The sequence below is a fragment of the Trichosurus vulpecula genome, chromosome 9, assembly GCF_011100635.1.
Source record: "Trichosurus vulpecula isolate mTriVul1 chromosome 9, mTriVul1.pri, whole genome shotgun sequence".
Taxonomy (NCBI): Eukaryota; Metazoa; Chordata; class Mammalia; order Diprotodontia; family Phalangeridae; genus Trichosurus; species Trichosurus vulpecula.
In genome coordinates, this window is record NC_050581.1 from 158,335,429 (window position 1) to 158,347,519 (window position 12,091).

The following is a 12,091-nucleotide window of genomic DNA, read 5'->3' on the forward strand; positions in this document are numbered from 1 at the left end:
CAGGACACATAAATCCAGTGTTTGATAGTTGTACTGACTAAAAGAGTACAGCATTATAGCTCAGATCCATCAGAGGAGGAGGAGAAGGAAGGGGATGGTGGTAGTATGCAGGGTAATTTTGAATCACTAGCATAGGTGAAATCTCCACAGTTTGGGGAAAAATGAATTTGTAGGAGGTTTCTTGGAAGAAAGATATCTCTGGAGTCTTAAGCTGTGATTCTATTTCAAAGGTCCTCTTACCACTGCCACATTGCTTTCATTGTCCTAATTATTGGCCAGTAACATGAGATTGCTACGTCTCTCCTCATGATTACAGGGACCACTTATCTATGGATTTCTGTCTGTAGAGGTAAGGCTAATTGATAGAACAAGCCTTGGGTGGAACTGAATTAATTTATTTCTTTATGTAGAGTAAAATCCAAGTACAAACCCTGCTTTAGGAGATTCCTTCCCTAAAAAGATAGATATTTGAATTGCATAGCTTGTATTATTTTACAGTATCTGCATTAAGTAGAGTGTTTCTGAATTATTTTAAGAGTTTTTTTTTGACATACAAGACAGTCATTTGAAATTTCTTAGGTGAACAATATTGTAAACTTTTAAACATTGCAACTTTTACAAGTGCGCTTACTATGTAGTTTCCTCAACATTGTTTACCATATGACCTCTCCCAAGTTTATTCTCTGTATTATTATCAGCACCTGAAAGTAGAATTCTCTCTATCTTCAGATAGTTGTTGCATTCCAAAATTACTGTTTTCTATAGTCTAATTAAAGATAAAGATATCAAAGATAAGGATATGCTAGAGTCCATTTGAACTGACTCAGCAGAATCACTTGTCAAATTTTCAGCATGAGCATTTACACCTTGGATCTTGCCTAATGCTGCAAGAAATGTTACACACACACACACACACACACACACACACACACACACACACACACATACATATTATCTATCCATCTCTTTCATATAGATTAGACTTAAAATGTGCCCTACACACATATTTTTTAGGGAACTCGTTGTTAAACATTCATGCGCACTCTTCTAAGTTTGGGCTTCCCATTCTGATAAGAGACTATATATATATATATATACTTCTCAAGGGGGTTGGGTGGTGAATGTATGCCAAGGCTAGGTTCCACCCCAAAAAATTATCTGAAGTTGATAACTATGAGAAGTTTAGCCACTTGAACACTGACCCAACAATCAGTGCTTCCAAAACATTTTATTCCAAATTTAAGAATATTTGCTTACAAATTACATAGAAACAAAGAATTTTTCCTGCATAACCAAGAGCAGTTTAACTTCAAATTAACATTGCTAAAGACCACTGCTGGCAAAAGTCATTGTTGTTGAGGATTAAGTGTTCCCTGCCCACCTCACATATGGAAGCTGGTGAAGCATGAAGCCTCCTTATAGATCTTGGAAGAACATGGGATTCAGATCCATTTATGTACATTACTGCGCCACTTTAAGACCTGATCAACTGTGCTCTGTTCTGTGAAAAATTAGTGGCATGATGACAGCACTTAAAAAATAAATATCTATTTAGAGATAGTAGGTTGCTCAATGCTGAGTGAAAGGGTAGATCTGATGGATCCCTTTGCCAAACTCTGAAATTAAGACCTTAAATCCAGGTCACATTCCCTGTTTAACATGAGTCTGACCACAATCTTAGGAAGTTATAGAGTATCAAAACTTTAAGGAACATGTGGCATCATTTGGACCAAAATTCATTATAGAATTGAGCAAACCAATTCAGAGACTTGAACTGACTTCTTCATTGCTAAGTAGACAGGAAGATATGACAAACTCAGTACTAAAATCAAAGTCTCTTGACTTCCATTACACTGTGCTTTTCTTTATAGCACTTTGCCACTGTAATACTATCCTTCATCAAAAGTATTAAATTGTATCTTTGAAAATTTTTGTTTAGCTTCTTTATCAGTGCTTGGCAATCATTAAAAACAAACACAACTGTGAGGCCCTATAACGCTACAACCCTTGTGAGGCTGGTGTTTCAACAATCCAGCTAGCAGCTGCTTTGGGGGTGAACAACCAACAACAACCAGCTCACAGAACAGTGCAAGCCTGGGTTCTTTTGATCTGCTTTACTAAGGAAAGCAACGTTAAGGGGTTAACAATCTTACTTTAATCCAGCATACAAATACCATTTGCTTAGTTCAGGAGAAAAAGCCAGCACCCTGAACTTCAGAGCAAATACAAACAAATTACAAACATCAACATACAGACCTTGTCTGATTCAAACCTTAATGCATAGTTACCAGAGAAGCATCAACATCAAAGCCAGTGAGTTCATAACAATGGCTGGCACAGAGTCATGAGTGCCACTCCTGCTGTGGCTCAGAACTCCGAAAAAAGAAAGCCAACCCCTAGTTTTGTATTTCTTGTTCAGGGTCAAAGGTGAGTCACACATATGACTCACCCATGTGACCTAAAATCATCACAAAAATGCGATTTAAACCCACGTGTTTTAAAAACCCAGCTAGCAGCTTCTGTGGGGGCGTAAGATGCACCCAGGAAGCTGCCGGGACACTGGAAAAGCACAGGTTCTTTTTATCTGCTTAAACAAGGAAAGCACAGTGAAGGGGTTGACCAGCTTACTCTAATCCAGCATTCAGTTACCATACAGACAACATTCATTTAGTTCAGGGGAAAATGCCAGCATTCAGTTAGCATTCAGTTAGTTCAGGGGAGCATACAGACAAGCATCAAGAGACAGACCAAATACAGATTCATTGACTTACTTCAGGGGAAAAAACCAGCACCCTGAGGTTCAAAACATTCATTTAGTTCGGGGGAAAAATAAACCAGCACCCCGAACCTCAAAACCAAAATACGAGTTACAAATATCAACAGACAGACCCAATACAATTCATAGTTACCAACATCTGGGCTCTGCCCGAGAGCAAGGGCTGGCCCAAAGTCACGCTTGCTTGCCACTGCTCCCCACACCAACCAGAAGAGGAAAGAGAGAGCTTCAAGCTGTCCTCTCCCCTCTTATAGGGTTTTTGAAATCATCAAGCACCACCTGAATGACCAGGGCCGATTGGTTCTTGACTTGTCCCCTCCCCCTAGCGTAGACCAGGTTCTGGAGCTAACACCTCCCCTCAGCCAGCCCCATGACTCATCACACAGGAAGTTGTCTGCTTCCTGGAATGCTCTTTGGGCTTCCTGCCCTGGAAGAGCAAGCCACAGTGTCCAGAGGCTCAATGAGGTAAGCTGAGTCATTCAAAGAAAACAAAGGCCATTCTGGTTACACCACGTGGTCTAAGAGCCTCTGATGTCACAAACATGTCACTCAAACTCATGTACACTAGGCTTTCCCCTGAGGCAAGGAGGCCATCAAGGACTCCTAATTTAATCAAGGAAACAAAGGCCAAACTCTTCAAGAGCACTTGGTTGAATAAGTGCTAAGAGCCCATCTTGATTTTCAATACAGCTGGTCACAGTCATTGTTTTAGATGAAAATTATTTGGATGTGGACTAACGGTTATCCACTGTTCCTTGGATAGAAAGGAGAGAGTTTGGCTTAATGGGTTTAATTCTAATTGGCCATGCTTTTCCCATTTAAGCTATAAGTGGTTTGTGATTTTTACATATCTCAAATTAATTAAACATTTATTGTATCTGTCAAGGAATATTTCTAGTATCTTATCCTTGTCAATCCTCCAGAAGTATACTATGTAATCAGTGTATGCATGTGCATGTGTGGGTATGGGTGTATACACATGGACACAAACACAAGGAAATATCCAAAATCTGAATCTAATCTCTAGTTCATCCAAAACAAGAGGAATTCTTGATGTGAACTTGTTTTCTTCTAAAAAAAAAAATTAAGACTTACAGGGGCAAAGGAAAGCTTTGAATAAAAATATCACTCACAATTAAAATATATCAGTTAAATGAAAGTGAGTGTGAAGACTATTAATAACACATCCTCGAGGTAGACATGAAACATGTCCCTGAAAAACTAAAAACTGATGTGATGCATGTCAAGTTTTCTCACAGGAGGACTGAAAGCGTGTGTGTGTGTGTGTGTGTGTGTGTGTATTCTATATAGGTATATTCATGAATTTAGAGTTAGAAGGCACCTTAGAGGCCATGAAATCAGTCTCTTCATTTTCCAGATGAGGAAACTGAGGCACTAAGAGGTTAAGTGAATTGTCCAAGGTCACATAATAAGAGTCACAGGATTCAAACCCAGATCTTTCTAACTCTTAGTGCAGCACTATATTCACTCCATGCCCTAGCTGCTTGGCCAAGCAGTGCATTCACTTCTTTCCTCGTATGCTTAACTCATTAGTGACTTTACCTTTTGTTTCCTTTGGAGAACAGAAGACTCACTATGGTGCTTCTATTGATATTCAGTGGATGTGTGGATAACCAGTCAACATTTATTGAGCTGATTTCTACATAGGTGCCAGGGTGGGTGGCACGGTGTTAAGGAGAGAAAGATGTTTTGTCTGATGGAGAAAAAAAGGTCAACATTTGCGATCTAGAAGTCAATAACCTATGCATCAGAGGATATTGACCAAAGAGATCACCTAGTCCAAGCCCTTCCTTTAACAGAAGAAAAACAGGTCCCAAGCATATAAATGATTTGTCCAATGCCACCCAATGAGCACAGCAAAAAATTTGATCTTAGGCTTCTCCGACTCCAAACCTAGGCTCTTTTCACTCTACTATGTTGGCATAGAGCCTTAAGTTCAAACGAGATGTATGGCACAGTGGTCAATGCAAAGAGAAAGGGGAAAAAAAATATATATATATACATACTCTCACATATATATGTATGTATATACATACATACACACACATATATGTGTCTCCCTTTGACCTTTACTGTCTCCTTGACTATTATCATCTTGAACCTCTAGCACTCCTGGATTTCAGGGAACATTAGTCAGAAGAATGCCTCTAGGAGCCTCCAATCACTTCTTTGTTAATGAATGTTGACTCTTCCCAAAATCACCACCCACCATCCTACTCATACTTCCTGAGCGAAGATTAAAAACTCTCATCAATATTTAAGCGCTGGAGGTTGGCTTGGTCTCCTCTATGTTGACAATAATCTGTGGGTGCATTTTGCTATACATGTATAATTTTATCAAAGATTCCTGAGGTATACAGGGTAGTGAGGGGCATTACTGAAAAGAAAATAGAAAAAAAAAGTCCCTGCCCCTTAGTATACTATTATTATGGCATACATATTAAACTTTACAGTAAGTACATGCCCACTGGTCAAAGCAGGGAGGGAATCATACAGTAAATTTACAGACTTGGTGCTTGATTTTCCTGGGAATTAGTGTTTGAGAGTGGAAGGATTTTGCTCAAAGTACATCCACTGATCAATGTCTTTTAGATTCCTGAGCAAGTAAGGAGTAGGAGGAGATAGAAATAGCTAAGAGGGAGAAAAAAGTGGTATTAGGAAATACAGTCTGGGCCAATTTGCTTGTTGATGATTATTTGTGTGTATTTAAAAAGAATTTATACTGAGTAGAATGTGCAAATAAAAAAAAGATTGAATGAAACATTTGTAAATAGCAAACATACAGAGACCAAATACACACGCGCATACATACATATATATATGTGTATGTATAAATGTTTGTGTGTGTGTGTCTGTGAATGTGTGTGGGCATCTGGGAATTTATGAGGAAATTATCTTGTATCTCTTTTTAAAGACACTTTTTAATCTGGTTTTACAGATTGATAAATTCAATGTATACTGAGATAATTGGTATCCTTGATTCCAACCCTTCTCCTCTTCAATCTATCCTTCACACAGATACCAAATTGGTATCATTAGGTATATGGCCTATCATGTTATATATCCACTCAACAACCTCACTCTTGCCTCTAAGACTAAGATTTTTTTTTCCTTTAGGTATTTAAACTCCTTAACCAAGTGGTAACAAGCGTATCTTTCAGACTTTCTTCAATTTCATTACCATCTTACACTTGATATTACAGGAAACTGATTTTCCTAATTTCTCATGCATGATTTTCTGTCTCTTGAACCTGTATAAGAGATGGAAATTCATGTATGATCTGCAGTGTAATGGGGCAGCGGGGTTCATAGAGTCAATTTTCCCACCCTAAATGTTTATCATGGAGAATATATATCACCTGATTCAACCAATTAGACATATTGAATGAGGTGAGAAAAAGACCTATACATTTCCATTGGATCAACCAAAAGACATGTTCACATTTGCAATTCATATTGTTTGAGGGACTTGTTTTGACACACACTATGAGACATATACATCGTGAAGTGACTTTGGAATGAGAGATTAGAATGGTGACCCAAAAGGTAGTTTTGACGAAGCCCTTGAGAAAGATTCACTTGGGAATGACAAGACTTACAGCCTCATCTTCCTCTCCCCCTACCCTAATCTCACTGATGATAGGAAGGTTTTGTGAAGTTCAAGAATTCTTCTGGACTTCTCTTCTGCATCCCAGTCCTAGAAGTATCTTCAATGAGTCAATTGCTACATCAAGAACTGAGAACCAATGACAAAGGGGGAAAGTAACTGCAAAGCTCTCTAAAGAGACTTGCAGAAAATTGTACAGAGCCTGAATGTAAATAGTGAGGACTCCTTCAAAAAAGAACTTTTGATTTGTCACAAGTACTCTAAGCAAGAGGTTACCATTCCCTGGCTTTTGTATATATTTATGTGAAAGCATGTTACACACCTTTAAGGGAATATTTTTTACAGCTGCTTTTACAATAGTCACTTTGGTCACTACTCCTTTCTTAAAGAGGATTAGTTTGGCTGGCTAATTGACATTAATTGATAATTAGTTTGAAGAAGGACACATGGGTTATAGCATTAGGAAGGAATACCACCCCATCACTTCAAAATTACCCAGAGAATTCTGAAAGGACAAATAGCAGATATGCTATAGAGATTGGACCTGCCAGTGTGAGTGGTGGTTGGGAGAGTAGCTCTAGAGCCGGAGTTAAACCCATTTTACTCTCCCTCTTCCACTCTGCCTTTTGCAATCACTAACTCCCTTCAGAGTTCAGCTTGTATTTCACCTACAGATTTTTCCAGAACCTTCCTCACACATGCCTCAAATTGTGAGTGTTTTTTTCTGTTTGAAATCATTTGTTTCTGCTGTTGTTTTTGCTTATTTATCAATATTTTATTTCTCCCTGATCCCAACAACAGCAGAAGGTAGAAGAATGCAAACTCCTAAGAAGAGGTACCACTTCATTTCATCACTAGTGTCAAAAGGCAATGTGTCACAGTGGCTATCAAGCTACCTTAAAAAGTCAGTAGGACCTGGATTCAAGCCCTGACTCTGACATATGTAAGTTGCATGAACTAAAGCAAATCATATAAGTACCCAGTAGGCATTATGTTGCAAAGCATGTATTGTAAAGCATTGGTACGAGGAATTTTTATAGCAATGAACTAGGGAAAAAAGAAAAAAAAGAAAAACGGTATCCAGAATGAACTGTTCAAATGTGATTTCTGTGTATATTATATAAACTGTATATTCCTAGGCAGGGGAGGAAGGCTATGATTTACTTCACATAATTACAAGCAAACTTGGAAGTAACTCAAAATTCAAAATTAGATGTATGTCTCTTATCAGGATAGGAGGCCCAAACTCACCTAGGCTGGAAGACTGGGTGACTAGAAAAAGGATGGTATTCATAATAGTAAAATAGAAATTAGGAAGAAGGGAGCATTTTGCAAGGGATATAATGAGTTTAATTTTTGATATGTTGAGATTAAGATGTCTGGAATATCCTCTTCAACATATTGAATAGGCATTTGGATAAATGAAGCTGGAGGTCAGGAGAGAGCACAGGACTCAATAAATACATGCATGAATCATCTGCATAAAGATGATTGAATTCATGGGAGCTGATGAGATCACCAAATCATTTAGAGCAAGAAGATGCAGGACAGAATCATGGGAAACATCGACATTTAGTAACATATTCTGGGTGAAGATCCATCAAAGGTAACCAAGAAGGGGTAGTCAGATAAGGAGGAGGAGCATGGGCCACCTAGAAAGCAAAGACCTAGAGAGAAGAGATTATCAGGTTGAAGAGTCTGACCAGCAGTATCAAAGTTTTCCAGAAAATTCAAGGAGGATGTGTATTGAAAAATGCCATTAGATTTGGCAATTAAGAAGTCATTGGCAACTTTGGAGATTATCAAATGTAGAAATGTATAATGTAGCCAACTAATCAATTATTTTCAAAGTCACACATAATATAGGCAGATGAAAACAGCAGCATACAGGGCTACACCTTGGCAGTTAGACTCCCTCACCTCACTTGGGTGTCCTACCTTTTCTTTGTTTTCTGCAGAGTTGATAAGATTGTTTGATTGTATTTAGTAATTTAGGAACAAACTAAAAAAGCTACCTGAATAGTTCTGCCTTTATAAGTTGACTGTAGGCAGGTACAGAGGGAAAATGATGCTATCCTGCTAAGGATTATGAGTGACAATTGTTGTCTTCCTGATGCACAGATCAATTAGCTTCCACTCCTGAGTTTTTAAGGACCTTCTTAACTATGAAAATTAAAAAGGCATCCATTAATCATTTTGGTAATTTCTAAAAGCAAAAAGACTTTTATCTCATCATTATACTTCACTATGGTTGTAATATTACAATAATAACAGCAAAAACAGGAAAAAACATTTTTTACCTTTTAAAAAAATATTTATTTTTCTTTTCAACATTTACTTCCATAAGATGTTAAGTTACAAATTTTTTTCCTCTTCTTCCTCTTCCCCCCTCCCCAAGACAGTGTGAAATCTGATATAGGCTCTACATATACATTCATATTAAATATATTTTCACATTAGTCAGATTGTGAAGGAGAATTAGAGCCAATGGGAGGAACCATGAAAAAGAAGAAACAGAAAACCCCAAAAACTAAAAAATTAAAAAAGAGAGCAAATAGTATGCTCTCTCAGACTCCAGTTTTATTCCTCTGGACATGGATAGTATTTTCTTTTTTTTTTAACAATTCTTTTATTATTTAATATTTTAGTTTTCAACGTTGATTTCCACAAGATTTTGACTTACAAATTTTCTCCCAATTTCTACCCCCACACTCCAAGATGGCATATATTCTGATTGCCCCGTTCCCCAGTCAGCCCTCCCTTCTGTCACCCCACTCCCAACCCCCATCCCCTTTCCCCTTACTTTCTTGTAGGGCAGGATAGATTTCTATGCCCTATTTCCTACATATCTTATTTCTCAGTTACATGCAAAAACAACTTTTTATTTGAGCGTCTGCTTTTAAAACTTTGAGTTCAAAATTCTCTTCCCTCTTCTCTTCCCAACCACCCTCCCTAAGAAGGTAAGCAATTCAACTTAGGGCACACAAATATCATTATGTAAAACATTTCCACAGTACTCACATTGTGAAAGACTAACCATATTTCCCTCCATCCTATCCTGTCCCCTTTTATTCAGTTTTCTGCCTTGACCCTGCCTCTTTTCAAAAGTGTTTGCTTTTGATTTTCTCCTCCCCCATCTGCACTCCCTTCTACCATCTCCCCTTTTTATCCCCTTCCCCCTACTTTCCTATGGGGTAAGATACCCAATTGAGTGTGTTTTCTTTTCTACAAGGCTTCTACCTTCTACAAGTAAGCAGGGAGAATGCAAGACCAACGTAAAACGTAGACTGGGATCCAGGAGGCATGTCCGCTCCTTGTATTTGGCCTTTCTCCAGGCACAGTACAATTGCACAGTGGTGATGCCCCTGGCACCTGGCCTGTGTAGGTCATCTTGGTTCATAAAGAGCAGCATTTTTTTATTTGGATGTGAAAGCTTTGGTCCAAGTCCTCTTGCAAGATCATATCAGGGACCTTGATATGGTAGTAGTGTTAGATGCCCAAGCCTTCTTTAGGGGCAAGTCCTTCTTTCTGGACTTCCTGTTTTGCTACCTGTACAACCAGAAGGAAGGTAGCCATCCACAATGACAAGATAATGAAGAGAAATCCACTAACAGGATTTTCATGGCAAGGAGACTCTGACTCTAAAACCAGGGGAATTCAGATTTGGAGTGAAGTTTTCCCCATGGAGAAATGATGTGGAAAAGGTTGTAATTATTTTGATGGATACTCAAGGTGTATCTCACAGCCATTCAACAGTGAAGGATTGTGCTACCATATTTGCCCTCAGTACCATGGTTAGCTCTATCCAGATTTGTAATTTATCCCCAAAACATTCAAGAGGATGACCTACAATGGTTGCAGCTGTTCACAGGATATAGTCATCTATCAATGGATGGATTTTTCCAAAAGCCCTTCCAGACTCTGGTGTTTTTTATTCAAGACTGGAGTTTTCCTTATAGACATGGACTTAAGGAAGAAATGGCATTTCTGGAGAAGTACTTGCAGGTGAGGGCACAGCAGCATAAGGAAACTCAAAACACCTAAAATGAAAGTTACCCATATTTTACCAATGTCAACTACTTTCTCCTCTTACATCCAATGCTCCAAGTGGCAACTGGCCCAATTTTTCATGGAAAATTGAGAGACATCACTCCTGAATTCAAAGAACAATTACCTTCTCTGACACTGTGTTAGAAACAAGCAAGTTAGAGGAAAAGGACAACAAAAGCTCCAAAGTCACCTGTTACGGTCTCCTGGAGTATTTTAAGGCCTACATTAGATCTACCAAGGGAAAGAGCTTTCTCACCTCAAATCAATGCTTCAGGCCACTGCCGAAGCCAACGATTTAGCTGGTGGAGCATCTACCAAGGACATATATTACAGCAATATTGAAAAGGTCTGCAAAGAGGAGAAGACCTACTTGACTTCCAAAACTCTGCAGAAGAAACATGATAAATTCAGAAAGCAGGCCATGAACAAGTTTAAGAAGAGAAAGAAGATGGAGGTGGGGATGGTGGCAGCAAGGGCTTCAGCCTGCAGTGCCAGAGTGGGCTGGACAAGGAGAGTCAGGAATTGTACAGCCTCCTCATCAAGTACAGCCACAGCAAGAACAGGTTCAGGTCCTTCCCACATGGGCCATGCTCTCCAGCTTCATAGTAACGCTCAATCTGAGCTCAGCCTTCACAGGCTTCCTCAGCTTCAACACAGTCACCTAACTCTGCAACAGCATGCTGGATCTGCTGCTCATCTCCCTACTGACCTGGGGCTACAACTGCTACTCTTACCAACACCAAGAGTCAAGTGGCACTATCAAAGCTAGCATAGCCCTTGTCCTAAAGCACACTACCTTTCACATAAGTAATTCCTCCCATGGAGCTGTTGAGGAAGCAGGGTACAGTAAACCATTCATGGATAAAAAGTGTCAATAAAGGTGGGGATCTGGGTCAAGCACAACTTGCCATGACTGACTCAATGAGCCTCCTGGCCAGTCTTCTGCAGCAACCAGATGGCACCTTCAAGTGGGACTCCACTCCAGAAGTCTCTAAATACAATGCTGTAATAAATGGAATAGATATTTTTCTGTGGCTTCACCCTCCCCACCCCATGCCCCTGCCAAAAAAAGAATTTATATTAAATAGGGAAAGGGAAGATTTAAAGACATGAAAAAAATAAATATTTATTAGCACCTACTTAATGTGTTTGTCACTCTGCTAAGCTCTTTATATGTTTCATTTTAAGTACAAGTAAATATAGCCTATATACAAAATAATTTCAGTAATATAGAGTAGTAGCAATGGGGAGGAGGACTAGAAAACTGCCCCTTTCAGTTTTCCCTCCTTATTAAACTCTTACACAAACTAATACTCTCAGGATAAGGATCTTAGAGGCAAAAGCAAACATAGGGCAAAAAAACCAGCATGAAGTGAGCCTTCATATTCCAAGAGAATAGTATGGTTCAATTAAGTAGTGATTGCTAATAGTTAAAGTTTAGTCAGTCAGGTATCAGATTATATTTAAGTGTTTATATCTCTTAATTTTTATATCCAAACAGCTGCCTTGCCTTAAACACCCAGTGTCCTCAGTGTAAAACTCAGCTAAATACATCAAGCCTGAACTAGCCCCATAAGCCTTTGTGACAGAAAGGAGCCCATCTGCTTGTTCAACGAGCTTTATATAAAGCACATGGT

The 12,091-nt window shown here is 38.9% G+C and overlaps 1 pseudogene; it reads left to right on the forward strand.

The window, feature by feature from the left end:
- The first annotated feature begins 8,047 nt into the window (after nt 1–8,047).
- Nucleotides 8,048–11,332, forward strand: LOC118832278 (annotated as a pseudogene).
- The last annotated feature ends 759 nt before the right edge of the window (nt 11,333–12,091 follow it).